General features: G+C 36.3%; 1 long non-coding RNA gene across 42 annotated transcripts in view; it reads right to left on the minus strand.

Annotated features, from left to right (window-relative positions):
• Positions 1–18,503, minus strand: part of LOC105051413 (uncharacterized) — a 36,072-nt gene extending 17,569 nt beyond the window's left edge. For 5 of the 42 annotated variants that reach the window (XR_012134497.1, XR_002165466.2, XR_833229.3 and 2 more), the window contains exons 1-3: positions 18,376–18,503; positions 9,638–9,693; positions 8,635–8,689 (exon numbers count right to left, since the gene is read on the minus strand). This is a non-coding gene — a long non-coding RNA (uncharacterized lncRNA). Of the gene's footprint in view, positions 1–8,634; positions 8,690–9,632; positions 9,694–11,665; positions 12,330–12,396; positions 12,465–13,299; positions 13,387–16,705; positions 17,012–17,068; positions 17,187–18,375 lie in introns of those variants that run through there. The other 37 variants (XR_002165484.2, XR_012134502.1, XR_012134495.1 and 34 more) reach the window with 35 other exon arrangements.
• Positions 18,504–19,325: the final 822 nt, after the last annotated feature.

The raw sequence follows: 19,325 nt of genomic DNA on the forward strand, positions 1-19,325 counted from the left end.
TGCCAATCCCCTCATCGCTTGTTCGCCGATAACGAGCACCTGCAAAATGAAGTCCGCACTGACCGAAATTATCTTCGACGGGGACCTTCCGATGCTTAAGTCAGAGAAGGGGACTGGGCAATAGTAGTATGAGAACGGAGACAGAGCTCAGTGCATCAAGATTAGTTTACCAAAATTTGTTGCCTTACCCCCTTTTTATAGAGTAAATCATCGTAACTGCCGGATATGATCCCGCATTTAGCGGCGTATAATCACAGGACGGTAATCTCGTAGTGGATTATTAATCCCCATGGATTACACCGCGATATCAGTGGAGTAACCATTCGTGACGGTTATGATATATTTGAATGAGTCGGCCGACTATGCGTCGGGAGTCGGTTGTCGGTTAGTAACTCTAAAAAACCGATGGTCGAAGTAGCTTATTGTCTGTAGAGTCCGAACATCGATCGTCTACCGATCTTGATTCGGTAAGGGATGTTCGGTTGGTCGATCGAGAGTAGCGTCGGTGTAATAACCCAGATATAAAAAAAAAAAAAGAGAAAATAGAGGATATCGGGAGGAAGAAGACTCCCGTTGAGAGTCTTCTTCCCACCGTGAAAAAGAGAGGGGAATCCGAGTAAAAAATGGATTCCTCCTCTATAAAACCCCCTTTTCCCTCCCTTTAGGTCTTTATCACGGGATTTTGAGAGATTATTAAGAGTTTAGAGGGATTTTTTCAAGATTTTTGCTGCGAGTTGTTTGAACAGGAAGAAAGGATTGCCGGAGTTCTTCTCGGCTGCCGGAGCTCGAGGTAAACCCCTTCCCTTCTTCCTCTCCCTCTTCCCTTTCTCTCCTGGCCCAAGACCACACCGCCGGCCATCGATTTTGCTGGAAAAAAAAAAATTCCAAAGAAGATCCCCTGTTTTTTCAAAGAAAAAAAAAAAGAGTCGCCAGTCGAACCCCATCGCCGACCGGCTTCGCACGGTCGGCCGTCGTTGCCGGATCTCCGGCCAAGCCACCGGAGCCCGAGCCACCGAGGGGGGGACCTCACGGTCCTCCCCTGTTTCAGCCAAGGGAGGCCGCGGGAAGAAAAGAAGAAGGAAGAAGAAGAAGAAGAAAAGAAAAGAAAAAAAAGGAAAAAGAAAAAGAAAAGAAAAAGAAAAAAAGAAAAAAAAAAGGAAAGAGAGAGAGAGAAAAATAAAAATAAAAATAAAATAAAATAAAAAGAAGAAGAAGAGAGAAAAATTTTCTCTCTCTCCTCTCTCTACCTTCTCTCTCTACATTTTCTCTCTCTAGATTCTCTCTCTAGACTTTTCTCTCTTTACAGATTTTGTCTCTCTAGGATCTTTTCTTCCTCTCTGATTGCATCATGAACCCTAGGATAAAATTTAGATGAAAATAAGATGATCTGAGATTGCTCCGAAATTCGTGCGGTAGATCTGATCCCAGTCCGATTCTATTCGAAATTGTAACACTTGATTCATATTGAGTTACCCTGATAGGACCTCTGATGATCTCAATCATGAGTGCCTCATCAGAAGGATACGAAAGTTTCTCTCTCTACTTTCTCTCTCTACTTTCTCTCTTTAAAATTTTCTCTCTTCATGAATTTTCTCTCTCTAGAAGTATTATGGATCAGTGAAGGATCCAGATACATAGACAAGTCCTAATTTTGGTTAATCCTAAGAGAGATCCTCGATCTGTATTATTAGGATCGATTATCGGTAATTTTCTCCATATATGATCTTTATATTTGATCAGGGTTACGAAGAGATGATTGTCTGCAAATGATATCGAGTGAAATATTTTGTTAAAGAAATTCATAAATCAAAGAAGAACATTGATTTCTGTGCTTGGATCAGTCACCGGTAAAGGTAAGAATCCCTGTACATGATCACTATTATATATATGCTATTTTACTGTTGGTCTTGCATCGTTAGTTTTGCATCGTCGGATTTGAGATCGATGAATTTATTATACCTGAGAAACTGTTATTTGATTTTGAGCATGAGTATATTATGTCAATATATATGTATCAGAGATTGGTGGCATGATTATATGGATATGATATATCTAAATTGATCATAATGCAAGTCGGAATTGATTTGATGAAATCAACACAAAATGATTAAATGAAAAGAAAGAGATGTATGATATGGACTAGCCTTGTCATATGGAACAGCCCGCCAGGAGCTTATGCCTGGGATAGCCCCCACTGGCTTACAGGTGGATCAGCCGGCCAGGAGCTCATGCCTGGGACAGCCCGCCAGGAGCTCATGCCTGGGACAGCCTCTCACGGGCTTTGGTACGTGGGACAGCCGGCCAGGAGCTCATCCTGGGACAGTCTTGAAAGACTTTGTAAGTGGATTCGATCCGGATGATGACTGAGGTATAGACTTGGATAGTCCAGAGCCAGAAGAAAACTGTTAAAAATCATGTGATTATTAAAGGAGAAATGAAAGATAAGACATGAAACAATTGTTGAACAAAAGTGTTTCACCTGTTAATATATGATGATGCATCTATTTTAACAAGACAGAAAATTTATTAATGTTTGCATTATTCTGGACATTGAACATGAGATTTTATATTTTATTGCTTATCCTTATTTCAGACTATATTACTGTATCAGTGTGATATGGGAATTCTTACTGGACTGTAAAGCTCACACCTCTTCATCTTTCTTTTCTTCTTCAGAGTTACAGGACGTTCATGATTGGCTATGGCTTAGATTTATGGGTGAGCAGATGGATAGATAATGTGTCATAGTACCTGATCAGAGGATTGAAGAAAAGTAATTTGTAATTATGCAAGATTTTACGAATTATTGTTGAAATTAATTGTTATGGATGTTAAGATTGTAATGATTTATTTTGGCCTTGCATATTCTTTAGGGCTTGCTCTAAGGAGTGTGCGGCCATCACGTATCCGACCCGGTTGTTGGGTTCGGGGCGTGACAGAATGGTATCAGAGCCAGGTTATGATCATTAGAGATTATGATATAAGTGATTAGAATATTACAGAGTGATATTAGAGCTTAGGTAATGATCATTGGAGATTACGATATAAATGAATAGGATGAGATAGAATAATATCAGAGCTTAGATTTAAGATCACTAGAGATTATAAAGAGATATTAAAACTTTATGTAAGATTAGTAGGATGTGACAGAGTGATATCAGAGAATATGATAGAACAGTATTAGAGCTCAGTTTTAAGGTCACTAGAGATTGTCATATAAGTGATATCAAAACTTTGAGATTATAATCAATAGAGTATGATAGATAATATCAGAGTTTAAGATTATAATCATTAAGGATGTAATAGAATGATATTACAATTTAGGTTATGATCATTAGAGAATATAATTTAAGTGGTATTTAAGCTTAAGATTATAATTATTTGAAATTATGACTTTAGTGATATTTAAACTTAGGTTATGATCATGAGGAACATGATAGATATAAAAGAGAAGATTCAATATTTAGATTTCGAATCAGTAGATATTAAGATGAAATTTATGTATAAGTGGCATATGATATCTATAATAAAATTGACGAGTTATATCTTAGATTTCAATTAGTACGGTTGACCTAAGTATGAAAAGAGTTGACCTTAAAATGAAGTGGGAGGTATTGATAATTATGTTAAGTATACTAGATGATTTAGGAATGTAAAACTTATATGATTGAAGATCATGATATTTTTTTTAATATCGATGATAATTGTCTGATGCATTATGAATTTTGGATTTATCAAAAGAAAGTTAATTAGGGTATGGTCTAAGAAGAAATTCCATCATATGAGAGAAAAATATTTTTGAGTATTGAACCTATAAGAGGATCATATATGAAACTCAATTTTAAATAAAAAAATATACTTGAATTTTTATTATGAGAATATGAGATACATATCTTGGTGAAATCTTTGGTTACTCAAAATATCATATTCTGAATATGATTCCTTGATCTTTCAAGTTGCATTGAATTTCAAGTCAATAGTTCATTTTTCTAAGTGGATCAAAAGTATTTTGATATTGTTGTTAAAAAAAAAAAATATTTTGTCAGAGTATGATATACAAGTTATGATGAAATCTTTAATAATTCATATTACTATCTTTGGATTAAAATTTTTTTTTTATTTTTCTTGTGATTGTTGAAGATGGTGAAGTGTATTAATTATTCAAGTCAAAGTTTGGATTTTTTTTAAAATTGAACTAAGACATCTTGCTAGTGTTAAATTTTGAATGACTTATACAAGGGATAAGATTTTGTATGGATTTATCGACTAATATTAAGGGTTGTGATGAAGAGAGCTCTATAAGAAATAATCAAGTTGATTCTACTTAAGGATGTTGGCTTGAGTTCTTTTAGTTGTCAAGTTAGAATTAATTCTTTTAAAAAGGAAGATTGATTTAGAAATTATCTAAATGATTGTAAGGTAAATCTAAGATTAACTCCAATTAATTCTAGACATGTTAGATTCTTGAAAAGTAATGAAACTTATACAATGATTTCAAATATAGGAAGTAGATCAAGATTTAATTTTTATACGCTATGCCCAAAGGTAGTAAAGATGAAGAAACTTAAAATTTTGTCCTAAGTCTTATATGAAATTTGAAGGTTGGATCTATCCTGGATCGATCTAACATATAAGGATATTTTTATCTTTGATATAATTATATAATTTGATAAATTAAGATCAGAGTGCGCAGCAATAGCATGGTGGATTAAATTGATTAGAAATATTAATTCTTTGATTCTGAAGATATTATGGAATACATTAGTTGTAAATAAAGAATGATTTTTAATCTGATCATAGTCGAATAATTTTTGTTAGTAGGTTGCTTCATTGTAGATAATGCCAAGAAATCCTAGATATCTCAAGTTTATTAACAGCTTGATAGTTCTGTTATCAGTTCAAACTTAGAATGTCTTGACATAGATCTCATATTTTTTTTTTAAATTTAATATTGTTACTTGAACTGATATAGAAGATTGAGATTTTTCTTAAGATGAGAGTCTATATATAAAATTTGTTGGAAGATCAAGTGAAGAAAGAAATCGATGATTGTGAAGAGTGACCGATGTTTGACGTTTATTTATTTTTCTATCAAGGATAGTCTGAGATAATTATGAAGTTGAGTGAAATGTATTAGACAAATAATAGTGGTATATTAATACAAGTCCAAAATATTACAGTTCTTCAAAAAGTTAAGAAATCAATAAAAAGGGATGAGTTTGAGATTTCAAATAAATTTTGTTATAACAAGATCATGAGAAATAAAAGACATTATTGTAAGCTTGAGAATGACATGAAGAATGTATACTTTGAAATAGGTATCTCAAACTACATAACCTAATTTCGAGGACGAAATTATTTTAAGGAGGGGAGAATGTAATAACCCAGATATAAAAAAAAAAAGAGAAAATAGAGGATATCGGGAGGAAGAAGACTCCCGTTGAGAGTCTTCTTCCCACCGTGAAAAGACGAGGGAGAATCCGAGTAAAAAATGGATTCCTCCTCTATAAAACCCCCTTTTCCCTCCCTTTAGGTCTTTATCACGGGATTTTGAGAAATTATTAAGAGTTTAGAGGGATTTTTCCAAGATTTTTGCTGCGAGTTGTTTGAACAGGAAGAAAGGATTGCCGGAGTTCTTCTCGGCTGCTGGAGCTCGAGGTAAGCCCCTTCCCTTCTTCCTCTCCCTCTTCCCTTTCTCTCCTAGCCCAAGACCACACCGCCGGCCATCGATTTTGCTGGAAAAAAAAAATTCCAAAAAAGATCCCCTATTTTTTCAAAGAAAAAAAAAAAAAAAAGAGTCGTGCCGTTGTTGCCGGATCTCCGGCCAAGCCATCGGAGCCCGAGCCACCGAGGGGGGGACCTCACGGTCCTCCCCTGTTTCAGCCAAGGGAGGCCGCGGGAAGAAAAGAAGAAGGAAGAAGAAGAAGAAAAGAAAAGAAAAGAAAAAAAAGGAAAAAGAAAAAGAAAAGAAAAAGAAAAAAAGAAAAAAAAAGGAAAAAGAGAAAGAGAAAAATAAAAATAAAAATAAAATAAAATAAAATAAAAAGAAGAAGAAGAGAGAAAAATTCTCTCTCCTCTCTCTACCTTCTCTCTATATTTTCTCTCTCTAGATTCTCTCTAGACTTTTCTCTCTCTTTACGGATTTTGTCTCTCTAGGATCTTTTCTTCCTCTCTGATTGCATCATGAACCCTAGGATAAAATTTAGATGAAAATAAGATGATCTGAGATTGCTCCGAAATTCGGGCGGTAGATCTGATCCCAGTCCGATTCTATTCAAAATTGTAACACTTGATTCATATTGAGTTACCCTGATAGGACCTCTGATGATCTCAATCATGAGTGCCTCATCAGAAGGATACGAAGGTTTCTCTCTCTACTTTCTCTCTCTACTTTCTCTCTCTAGAATTTTCTCTCTTCATGAATTTTCTCTCTCTAGAAGTATTATGGATCAGTGGAGGATCCAGATACATAGACAAGTCCTAATTTTGGTTAATCCTAAGAGAGATCCTCGATCTGTATTATTAGGATTGATTATCGGTAATTTTCTCCATATATGATCTTTATATTTGATCAGGGTTACGAAGAGATGATTGTCTGCAAATGATATCGAGTGAAATATTTTGTTAAAAAAATTCATAAATCAAAGAAGAACATTGATTTCTGTGCTTGGATCAGTCACCGGTAAAGGTAAGAATTCCTGTACATGATCACTATTATATATATGCTATTTTACTGTTGGTCTTGCATCATTGGTTTTGCATCGTCGGATTTGAGATCGATGAATTTATTATACCTGAGATACTGTTATTTGATTTTGAGCATGAGTATATTATGTCAATATATATGTATCAGAGATTGGTGGCATGATTATATGGATATGATATATCTGAATTGATCATAATGCAAGTCGGAATTGATTTGATGAAATCAACACAAAATGATTAAATGAAAAGAAAGAGATGTATGATATGGACTAGCCTTGTCATATGGAACAGCCCGCCAGGAGCTTATGCCTGGGATAGCCCCCACTGGCTTACAGGTGGATCAGCCGGCCAGAAGCTCATGCCTGGGACAGCCCGCCAGGAGCTTATGCCTGGGACAGCCTCTCACGGGCTTTGGTACATGGGACAGCCGGCCAGGAGCTCATCCTGGGACAGTCTTGAAAGACTTTTTAAGTGGATTCGATCCGGATGATGACTGAGGTATAGACTTGGATAGTCCAGAGCCAGAAGAAAACTGTTAAAAATCATGTGATTATGAAAGGAGAAATGAAAGATAAGACATGAAACAATTGTTGAACAAAAGTGTTTCACCTGTTAATATATGATGATGCATCTATTTTAACAAGACAGAAAATTTATTAATGTTTGCATTATTCTGGACATTGAACATGAGATTTTATATTTTATTGCTTATCCTTATTTCAGACTATATTACTGTATCAGTGTGATATGGGAATTTTTACTGGACTGTAAAGCTCATACCTCTTCATCTTTCTTTTCTTCTTCAGAGTTACAGGACATTCATGATTGGCTATGGCTTAGATTTATGGGTGAGCAGATGGATAGATAATGTGTCATAGTACCTGATCAGAGGATTGAAGAAAACTAATTTGTAATTATGCAAGATTTTACGAATTATTATTGAAATTAATTGTTATGGATGTTAAGATTGTAATGATTTATTTTGGCCTTGTATATTCTTTAGGGCTTGCTCTAAGGAGTGTGCGGCCATCACGTATCCGATCCGGTTGTTGGGTTCGGGGCGTGACAGTCGGTCTGCTCAGCCGACATATAGTCGGTAATCGCTTCCAGGATTGTCTGTTCACTTGGTGGGTCAGAGTTGGGCATTGGTCGGTGTATGCCGGAGATGGGTCGGTTTATGGAGGTCAATCGGTTTACTCCAACAGACAGAGTGCAATCTTGATCAATTAAAATCTAGCTTCAGTGTCTTATTTTATAAATCAACAATTTAATATCCAGCAGTCAACAAAAGAAGAGATGAAAGTCAAAATAATTAGCTTAACACATCTGCAACAGATATGACATATATTTTCACTATGATAAAAACTTTTAACCTGCTAAAATCCCTTTCACCTTCCTGTTGCCTAACCTTTTTGAAATATTTTCCTTACTACGTTCAGAACAAAATATGCTTATCTTGCTAGAAATTGCAAGTGCTAACATAGAAATCCATACTTAAGGTTCAACCGAAATTTCAAATATCATAATCTATACTCAAGTAAATGATATTGATAGTACATCAAAATTTCTTGTACATGTAGATATTAGTTAATTAGAAGTATATAACAGGGTCCAGCAGCATAATGAGGTGGTATCTATGCAGACACAGGCAGAAAGAGAATAAATGATCGTTGGAGAGAGTCCATTTACCGATGTACTTAGAAAATGATGAAGTAATTTGACATGATTTTCTTCTTTTTTAATAGCATACTTGATGAAAGCATATAAAACTCAATTACAGTCCCATCCAACCTCCTACAAGAGGTTAGTTTCATGTCTTGTATGAAATTCTCGCAAGTGAAAAGTTGACATCATCCCAAAATTAAATATTATGAACTGATAAGTATAGCGACTATCAAGCTTTGATATGAATCAGTGGACAAGACTCACAGGAGGAACTGCTTCATGTGAAGGAAAATGTGATTTTGGAATGATGAGAGAGTGCCTACAAAAGGAAATGCAAGGAAAAATCAAGAAACAAAATCACAAGGAGACGTTCCAATAGTTTTCAGATATTATGAAACAAATCAACCAGGTTTATAGTGCATGTTTCCCTTTCTAATGACTTGATACTTCTACTATCAAAATTGATTCATGCTTGGCTGTTTGGCTCTCTCCAATGTAATGAAAATAAACTAAAAATAAGTTTTACATTGATGCTGTGCCTAATTCTCATAAAGAGTTACAATTCAATAACATAAGCTTAATAAGAAGAAAATCTATGTAGCCCAGCCAGCTCACCCCTTCCCTTCCCATTTTCACTATCTGATAGTCCAGGTTTTCGAAAGAAAAACTGATCGATATTTGCAATGCCCGTAAACTTATGCTAAAATTTCCAAGTCAACCTTTAACATGATAAGCAAGCCTTGTACCATCTATATCAAGGACTGAGAAGAAAAATGCAAAGGAAAAACTACTAAACCAATCTTTTAAATATTTTTTTTTTGTTGTTGAAAAGGAGGGGCAGAGCCCCACGTGAACTTCACCAAAATAAGAGGACTGAAAAGTAAAAAAGAAAAAAAGAAAACAGACAATTACAACAGAACAGAGGGCAAAGACCCCCAAGATTCAAATTCAAACCAATCATAGAAAGATTAAAATATGGTACATGTGACTAATAAATAATAGTCTATGATACATACAGGAAAAACATATAATTATGATATTACCATGTTTTGAATTATTCCTTATAGATCCCACATGAAATTCTTTTCCTGATTTTATTATAAGGAAATGAAGGAGGACCATAAGACAGTACCAAATATATCATTTTTCACTTATTAAAGGGTTTCCAATGCCTTTCAATGATCATGCCAGATTGACCTCCAAGTCATTTTTCTTGCACCTTTTAAAAAATAAAAATTCTAGAATAATAAACTAAAAAGTACCTTACCCATAACTCAAGGGATTGGAATCCAAAATGCATAGGCATACTTCATCTTCATAAAGCTGCCAATAGAAAATTTCAGTAATTAATCAGTAGTAAGATCACCAATCATTGCTGAAATATATCAGTATCAAAATAAAAATTATTAGTCCATGATTTGATAATGTGACCAAAAGATATGGAATCCTAGCAACATTCACTTATCGCATAATATTAAGAAATTTTTGACATGGCAAGAAAAGGTTTGATGGTGAAAAAAACAAAGAAATAAAACCAAAACTTACTACATGTCTACAAATCTTGAATAAAAACAAAAGAAGTTAAATTTTATAATTTTCCTAAATATATTATACTATATAGTTTGTCATCCCCACTATTTATGATCATATATATGTGTGTGCCGGTGCTTGTGTGGGTGGATGTATTTATGTATGTCACACACTTTACATCAACTCCTTGAAAAAGGGTTAATAATTCATAAGTGATAATATATCATCCATATTCAAGATCTAAACCATTGAACAAGATCTTCTCTACAAAAAAAAAAAAAAAAAGAAACCAAAATTTATATATTTTAGTGGTATAACGAATGCTGAATCGCCCTGAACGGATAGTTCGGAGTGTGCCGAACTGTACCAACGGCGACAGCCAACCGATGTAGTTCTGATGTTCAATTCGAAATGCTGGCAAAAATTGAGTGAGAAAGAAAAAGAGAAAGAGAGAGAGGAGAAAAGGGTAGGAGATGAAAAGGCCGGTGGTGGCCCACTGAGACCTTCAGGACTCCGCAGTCTTATGCGAGAGAGATTAGAGAGAGCTAGAGAAAGAGAGGAGAGAGGAACAGAGGGAAAGACGGCGGGTAGGCCATCGTAGGGCCATCGCGTGGCTACTGGAGTCCAGCTAAAATCCACCCCTGGCATCCACAGATTTGAAACAAGGGTAGGTCACCCCTGTTTTATCGTGTTCTTTTTTAATCCTATTCACAATGACATCGTGGGTAAATTTTCACCATCTAGCGGCCACGACGGCCACCTGGTGGCCTCCCAGCCGCCTTCCCCTCCCTCCATTCCTCTCCCTCTCCATCTATCTCTCTCACGGCAGACCCGAAGCCCCGAAGGCCTTAGCGGCCCTCCAATCACCACCACCATCACCACCACCATCATCTCCGCCAACCTCCCTTTCCTTCTTTTCCTCTCTCTCTCTCTTTTCCTCTCTGATTCTCCCTCATTTTTGTGTCAGTTTGGACCCAATACGGTTCAATATGGGGCATATCAACTCGTACCACCGGATGGCCGATATGGGGTTTGGTTCCGAGTCAGCGAACTTGGAACCTAACTGTCAAATAAATATCAAAAGAGATGATTTTAATCAAGGTTTCAAATCCCATTGGATGGGGCTATCCTATTTTTCCTATGGAACGTGGTGCACCATCATCCCATCCTATCTCGACACTGGGATAAAGGATGTCCTAAGATGTATCGATCGGGATGCTGAGACGATGGCAAAATGATTCTATCTTGACACATGGGATGGTACCCTATCCCGATGTCCTGCCAAAACTTGAATTCTTGGTTTTAATAGCATGATACTATGTTTGTGTATGATCTAATCATCAAAGCCTAGTGAATCTAAATCTATCCATGTTTTAAGATATGTAGATCATGGTCCATAAAGTAGAATTTTCAATATATATGCCTTATCATGAATTTTACTACATTAATGTAATTGATACCAATCCTTTTAGTATTAACTTGATGCATAGGCTAGAGACCACCATAATATGTGAACATTATTTATAGGCATTCTTTTAGTAAAGATCATGTACAATGGTTTGGATCTTCAATTTGGTTTGGCCCATCATTATTTTTAAAATCATTAACTCCTTTAAAAAAGAACATAAAATGTGTTGTCCAATTATATGTATACATACATACATACATATACAAACAATTTTATGATTTGAATTTGCAAGTCTAGCAAGTTAACATATTTTCAGCTCAAGGATAAACGCAATCTCTTCTTATTTTAAAGAGGCACCTCGAATCCAAGTACATTGGTTCTTCATGCATGGTTGTCCATCATCTAACCCTCAATTTTTGCAATTCCAAACTGCATCTTCTAGTGCTCTCACATCCAACAGCCATTTAAAATATTGGCAGTTGTTACCATTTTGGTTCTGGCATGTCTTAACTGCTGTGAAACAGAACCTTTTCAGCAGATATTGGTTGGAACCAAAACAAGATTAAATTGATCTAAACCAAGATGTTTCTTTCATGATGTTTCACCTAGAATGGCAATATTTCTAGACAAACAACTTTGGACTAGCATAATGTGTTCCTTGTGATTCACCCTAAACCATCCCAAAATGGTCTAGTGTTACTTTGGCATGGATTTTGGTTTATCAAGGATTAGAATGCTTTCCGAGATGGTCGGCATGAACCATTATATGTCGTGCCAGTGCATGTGTTCCAGTTCATTTCCAGCGCCTGCAAGAAATGGCACATACTGTGCCAATGGCAAGCTGGCATTGCACTAGCATACCTGTCACGCCCCAAACCCAGCACCTGAGTTGGGCACGTGACATGGCCACACAAACCCTAGAGCAGCGCCCTGAGGATCATGTAAGGCCTAAATAATTTAACACTTCAAAATTTAAATAACCAAGTAAATACCAAATCAATCAACCGAGTCACAACTTCAAATCAAATGTAAACTTTGTTCAATACAATTATTCAAATGTTCATTGGTATCAGAGAATTTAAACTAACTGAACTACTAAAGACTTCAGTTCTTATTTGCTCTCGCCCAAACCATCCAAACTAAGCATCCTGTGAGTCTGAAAAAAAAATAAGAAGGAAATATGAGCTTCTCCAGCTCAGTAAGAATCACTGTACATGTACATCAAGCCAGTAGATAAAAGTAATATTTCAGAAACCAATACAATTTGTGAAGACTCGTATGTATATAATAACTGGGATATTATCATAAATATGCATTTAATAATATGGATCATCATATATCATCAAGTGAAGTCTTCATTCATTGTTGAATTACATATTATATGTTGCATCTTTTCACATCTTCGGTATGACAATCTTTTATCCCTTTTTGGCTTTGGACTAACCCAGACCATACCTCAATCTCTTTCCAATCCAATTTTTCTTTCATATAAGTCTTTCAAGGCTGTCCCAAGATGAGCTCCTGGCCGGCTGTCCCACGTACGAAAGCCCGTGAGAGGCTGTCCCAGACATAAGCTCCTGACGGGCTGTCCCAGGCATGAGCTCCTGGCCGGCTGATCCACCTGTAAGCCAGTGGAGGCTGTCCCAGGCATAAGCTCCTGATGGGCTGTCCCAGGTATGAGCTCCTAGCCGGCTGATCCATATGTCGAGGCTAGTCCAAACCATATCCTTTTCATTTAATTCTTGATTTTATCGAATTATTTCAAATTACAGAATGATGAAATTGATAAGTCATATCCATAAGACTCATACCATCAATCATAAAAATCTTTTCATAACATGCTTATATTTAAAAAGATTCATATAAGCCATATATCAGTGTCTCAAGCATAGAAAACTCATCGATTATAAATTCAGTATTGCAAATTCAACATTATAAGACTAACGAATAAATAATATATATATAGTGATGATCATGTACAGGATTCTTACCTCGATCAATGAGAAATCAAATTCACAGCCTTATAGTTTGAAAATCAAAACCCTACTCGTTGTCCCCCTGGTTGTTGGACTGTTCTCCTATCAAACAAATCAATTTAACCAAATTAATTTTCTAAAAGAATAATTGTATATTGAGGTTTATCGGAACTCTTACCTATGTCCCCTTTTTTTTATTTATTTTTATTTATTTATTATATATATTTATATATATATATATAATTAATTTTTATTTAGAGAAGAGAGAAGAGATTTCTTCTCCTCTTCCCCACGATCAAAACAGGGGACCCGAGCCCTTTCCGAGCGCCTCCCCCTCATCCGGCCAGGTAGGCCATCTCCGGCCACCCTCCCCAGCAACTCCAACGATGGCGAGGCTACTGTCCCAGTGGCAGCCCCACCCCTCCTTGCTGCCGGCGACGGAAGGAGAGAACAACGCAAACAGGGTGTCCCTGTTTGAGCCCGAACCGGCCTCTCGCCGGCTTCCAAGCACACCGATGGCCGGAGGATTAATTCGAAAAGAAGGAAAAAGGAACGTACCTTGTTCCAGCGGCCAAAAACAGCTCCGGTGGCCCTTCTCTTCCGATCAACCGCTCACGACATTCTCTTGAAAAAAAAATCCCTCAATCCCTTTAATTTCTTCGAAATTTTTGTTGTAAGATCCTAAGGGAGGAAGGGGGTCTTTATAGGGAAGGTTTTCTACCCCAGCCAGACTCTTCGAGTCCGATTTCATCGAAAACGGGAAGGAAGAAGACTCCGATTAGGAGTCTTCCTCCTTCTGTAATTTTTTTTTTTCCTTTGTTGGGCCGTCAAGGGTTTACAGGCCCAAAAACCTAGGCCGTTACAATACCACACTTAAAACCTTGTGAATTAGTTTATAATCTAAGGTCGGTGAAACAATAAGTTCACACCTTGGCCAAGATGTAATTAAGCTTAAATGTTCTCATGTCCACAAGATTCATATTGCATGTATCTAGATTATCCCCATTACCAAAACTTATACATTAAGTATTCTATTATATACATGACGGACTTCCTTCATCTTATATAACTCCCTTGGAAGTCATTATGGCATTGGAGAGGACAATCAATAAGCACCCTATAATTCCATCCAACCAATACAATTGTTATAATTATTTGATATGTCACTATTATATTTCTTACAAATCCAAGATTGTAAAAAAATCAAAAAAAAAAAAAAGTACATCCAGAAATCCAATTGCAATCAATTTTGACTAGGGATGCAGTTGCATTTTAGTTACCATTTAAACTGCATAATATGCATTTTAAGCTGTTCATTTTAGATCCCTGTTTTCAAAACTTTCTCCGATGAACTTAAGCCAAAACAAACTCCAATCCCATCTCATCAAAAATCTATATTTTAACAATATGCTCATTAGAAGCCTGATGAGATAAAATTTTATGTTTACTTTTTCATAAGATCTTAACACCACTCATGGCCTTGAAATTAGCTAATTAAAAGACCCAGTATTGTGCTTTGAACATGTATCCATGATATTTATATACTGCTTCAAAAAATCACTTTTCACTACCCAATGAACTCTATTGGCATTGTGAGATATTTTTTTTAACTAAATCAGAATCATAACCATCATAACTGTAGCTGTCAAACAACAAAAAGCCAAAAATAAAATTTTTAAGACAGTTTCATATGCAAGAAGATGGACTATATTTTAAACTAGATAGAATAAAGACAAATAACAAATTGATTCTCAAAGATGATGGTCATTTTTCATCTGTCCATCTTCCTCTCCTATACTGTGAAAATGTATAAAAAGAGTTTATTTCCATAGAATTTCTGGAAACATGCATGCTGCATTTTTTTGTTACCAAATGACAGCAAAATATAATCTTTCGATTACATAAGTTTCATTGTTTCTATAGCATTGAATAACCTCTTCAAAAAAAATAATTTCTCCAATACCTCAGCTTGCTCACTTGCATATTTCCTCACTTTTGTTTAAGCCCAGAGTGTCATATAAATCATTATGAGCCTCAAATGTCAGCCTTATTAGTTTCTTTTGCCTTAGTTTTTAACTTTCTTCCAAGGTCCGTGGTACTGGTGCATACAACCCAATAACAAGCATACCATACCAAGCTGATGCTTGGGATGGGGGGGTGTGCCAAGTGTCCAGACGTCGAACCAACTACCATACTAGATGTACCAATACTATATCAACATAGTACCGATGCAAGGGAACTAAGATTGTGAATCTTGCTCTCTTCCATATCAACTTTTCTTTAACTCTTGAGGGAAGAGCACACATTCCTTGAAGAAACTTCAGTATTTATCTTCTAAAGAAAAGAAAAGACAGATATTATTTTTATGTTTTCTTAATCCATCACCTTTTGATTGCATAATGCTCTGATGCTTGATGCAACTGAACAATCCATGACTTCAATACCTTACTCTAGCTCACTTGCATAATTCCTCACTTCTTTTTGAGCCTAAATCACCACATAAATCATTATGAGCCTGGAATGTTAGCCTTATTAGTTTCTTTTGTCTTAGCTTACAACTTTCTTCTTAGTCGAATATCTCTCAACTATTGAGGCAAGAGCATATTCCCTTTATCAACTTTGAAACCTTGATATTCATGATGTAATTTTTTTCACGTGTACTCTAATTTTCTTTAGATTCTCCAAAAATTTCCATTCTCCATAATAATCCATCTAAAACACTTCAACTTCCAATACAACATCAAAAATAGTATATTTACCAATTTTTTCTTGAACTAGTTCTCTAAAAGATGTTATATTCCCTTGATTTCAATTTCTACTTAATTATGCTTGGCTGGATTCAAGTCATATCCTCATATCAAAACTAGACCCAATTTAGACCAAGTATCCAATCTCACGGTATGGGGGCCTACTTGTCTTCTCATGGAATGGTACACACAACATACCATCCCATCCAATGCTCAGACTCTTGTAAATATTAATCCCATACATCTCCATGAACGTAGAAGATATTTTATGAGCAATAAAGCCCTAAATAATCCCCTACCCTTGGTGTAGATTTGTCTATGCACCAATACACAAATGGAAGTGGAAGAACCCTAACTCCCTCTCCCCTCCTTGCGAAGCAAAGGGCCACATCCTCTCTCTCCCTCCCCTCCCTCCCCAATATGCCTCTGTGTGTGTCTGTCCATGTGTGTGTGTTTGTGCGCACGTGCTGCTATCACCTTCCCCTGCTCAAAAGAAGCCTGAAGGTAATGGCAAGGTGGCCTCTCCTCATGCCGAGAGGTACCATCAAGATCAAGGTTCTAGGAGGGAAAGTGCTCAGGGCTTGGAAGACTCTTCACTAGCGAGGCAGCTATTACAAAGGAAGAATAAATGGGAGGGGTACCAAGAGAAAAAGACAACTATGTAAGGCTTAGACCTTGCACACCTCTTTTGTGAGCACCACCACGCCGTCTCCTCCTCCTTTGGCCATCCAGCCACCTTTTTTCACCTTCCTTTTGTCCCACATATTTCAGCATCCCGATGCCTAACCAATGCCAATTTCGCATCAGAAGCGATAAAGATCTATAGTGCTATCCCGTCTGAATAGTTTTTGAATTCATTATCCCAACCAATACCAATATTAGACTCAAATAACCAATTATTGATTGGATTTTGGGTTTTCATGGATTTTCTTCTTGCTATTTTAGGCCCTATCTTACCCATTAGTTAAAGGCAGAAGGATAAGGTCGATGGCTCATTGACATAGGGGTAAGGGTGGAGAGGAGACAGGGAGTCACACCTACCGCAGTCCTCGTAGCTATTGCACCAACATCATGCTAACCACCTTCACGAATATAGGAAGCAGAACCTTAGGACATTTTCCAAAGAGAAAGGAAGACTAAAATTGCCCCCCGCCGTCCTCTTCCCCCCCCCCCCAATGCCAAATCCTAATACCTGGAGCTAGCTTATCAAGTCTATTTTTACCCCCAAACCTTAAGTTTCAATTCACTTTTATGTCAGGTTAGTGGCCTGTCTGCCATCATTTTCACCGCTAGTGGTACACCCGTTACCACCAAACTTTGTTGTGCAGTCAAAGTTTCTTAAAGGATAACAATTTACTTGTGACATATCCAATCCATCTTTCACATCATTAAATGCATCATGTAATTTTTTAACATGAATTGACCACAATTTTTTAGTACTACAAATTTTTGTTGTCCTAATAGTAGCATTGAACCTCCAAAAGTTTATTCCTTTATTCACCTTCCATCTTCTGTAGATTATATTGTAACTTTTCCTCTAGACATGCCTGCAGGCTGTAGCCAATGCACTCTTAGCATATGCCATCTAATACCTAATATCAGACCAAAGCTAATTATATACTGCCACTCTTTCTCTGTCTCCAACAATTATGTACCATTTAGTCTATCAACATCTCAGCTCCATTATCTGTATTATCCTTCTCCACATTAATAAGCTTGTAGCTATCATCATACACCATCAATATTTCTCCTTTGTGTTTGGTATTATAAAGTTTGTAATATCCACTGTCCCTTCCACCATTGGTCAGATGGGTATTATGAAGTTTGCAGCAACTACTTCATCACAACTTCTCGTTAAAGTAGAAATACTTCAAGAATCAATAGTACCCAATTTCCACGCTCACTCCATTGGTCAGATGGGTCTAAAACTTATCCAAGTTAGTTCTTTGATTCCAGTTGTAGCGAATTTCCACCACCAGTGCTACATAGATCATAAAAAAATACACTGAACTATGGAAATCAACAAACCATTTCAGTCGAAACAAACAAGTTCATACTTTTTCTGTTTGATTCACAACTATAGTCCTAGAGCAAGAAACTAAAATTACGATAGCATCAATCAAAGAAACAGGGCATTAGTTTACAAGTTTAGAAAAAAGAAACCGAGCTTTCTAGATATCAAAACAAGTTAATGCCTTTCTTAGCAGAAAGAGAGCAAATTTCACCCAAAAAAGCAAAACTTCAACCTTCAAGGAATAAAAACCGCAAAAGAACTACCTTTTAACTAAACCAAGCATTAAATAGCGTACAAATCAAGCATAGGAGAAAACAACAGATCTGATACCTTGAAACCGGGTGATTCACCTCGAATGATCTCACAGAAGGCGCAGCGCTTCTTCCCGCCCTATTCCTCCCCGCCCGCCTCGCCTCTGCGAAGAGAGAGAGAGAGAGAGAGAGAGAGAGAGAGAGGGATTTTTTACCAATTTAATGCTCAATTAAAAAATAACTATAAAAATAATATTTACTCAAAAATATTTATCAAAATACTATCCAAATACTATCCAAACGAATAAAGATGATCCTATGATAAAACGATTTTCTATGCTTACTCATCACCGTTTGCATTAATTTGGAGAGACAGATCGAACAATATGAGTCGTCCTATCGTAGAGTGATTTATATTAAAAGTATTTACTAAAATCTATCCAAACAAAAATCACCCTATGATAGAATGATTTTTTATACTGACTCATCACCGTTTGCGCCAGTTCGGAGAAACAGATCGAACAATATGAGTCGTCCTATCATAGGGCGACTCTATAAGTCACCCTATCATAAGATGACTATATTATATCCAATCCATAATTTGCCACGCCCATCATCCTAACAGCTTAGACTTCTGTAATGGAAGGATAATGCTTGTCTATATTGTGCAAATTCAACCAAGTTAATCATGTCCGTTTTAGAATGGAATCCTACATTCTCAGTAAAGTACTTAACTGATGAAATAATCATTAAGATGTTGGTTTGTTATGCCCAGTTCCATGATCAGATAAACTTTCTTTAAAAAATAAAATTATGAGTCCAATTAGGTGAACTAATTGATAATTAATTAAAAAAGAATAGACTTAGATTCTGGCAATGCTCCAATGTCTTAGGGTGACAACCATATAGTGTAAAGAGTGATTCATTATAATTCAATCCGGTTATTGAGATGAGTGGTCTTGCATGGTAGGCCACTCATGGCTCTTACTATTCCATAATCATGGTTCTCTATTTGTTTGAATTGTTGTG

Source organism: Elaeis guineensis, chromosome 9, assembly GCF_000442705.2.
Source record: "Elaeis guineensis isolate ETL-2024a chromosome 9, EG11, whole genome shotgun sequence".
Taxonomy (NCBI): Eukaryota; Viridiplantae; Streptophyta; class Magnoliopsida; order Arecales; family Arecaceae; genus Elaeis; species Elaeis guineensis.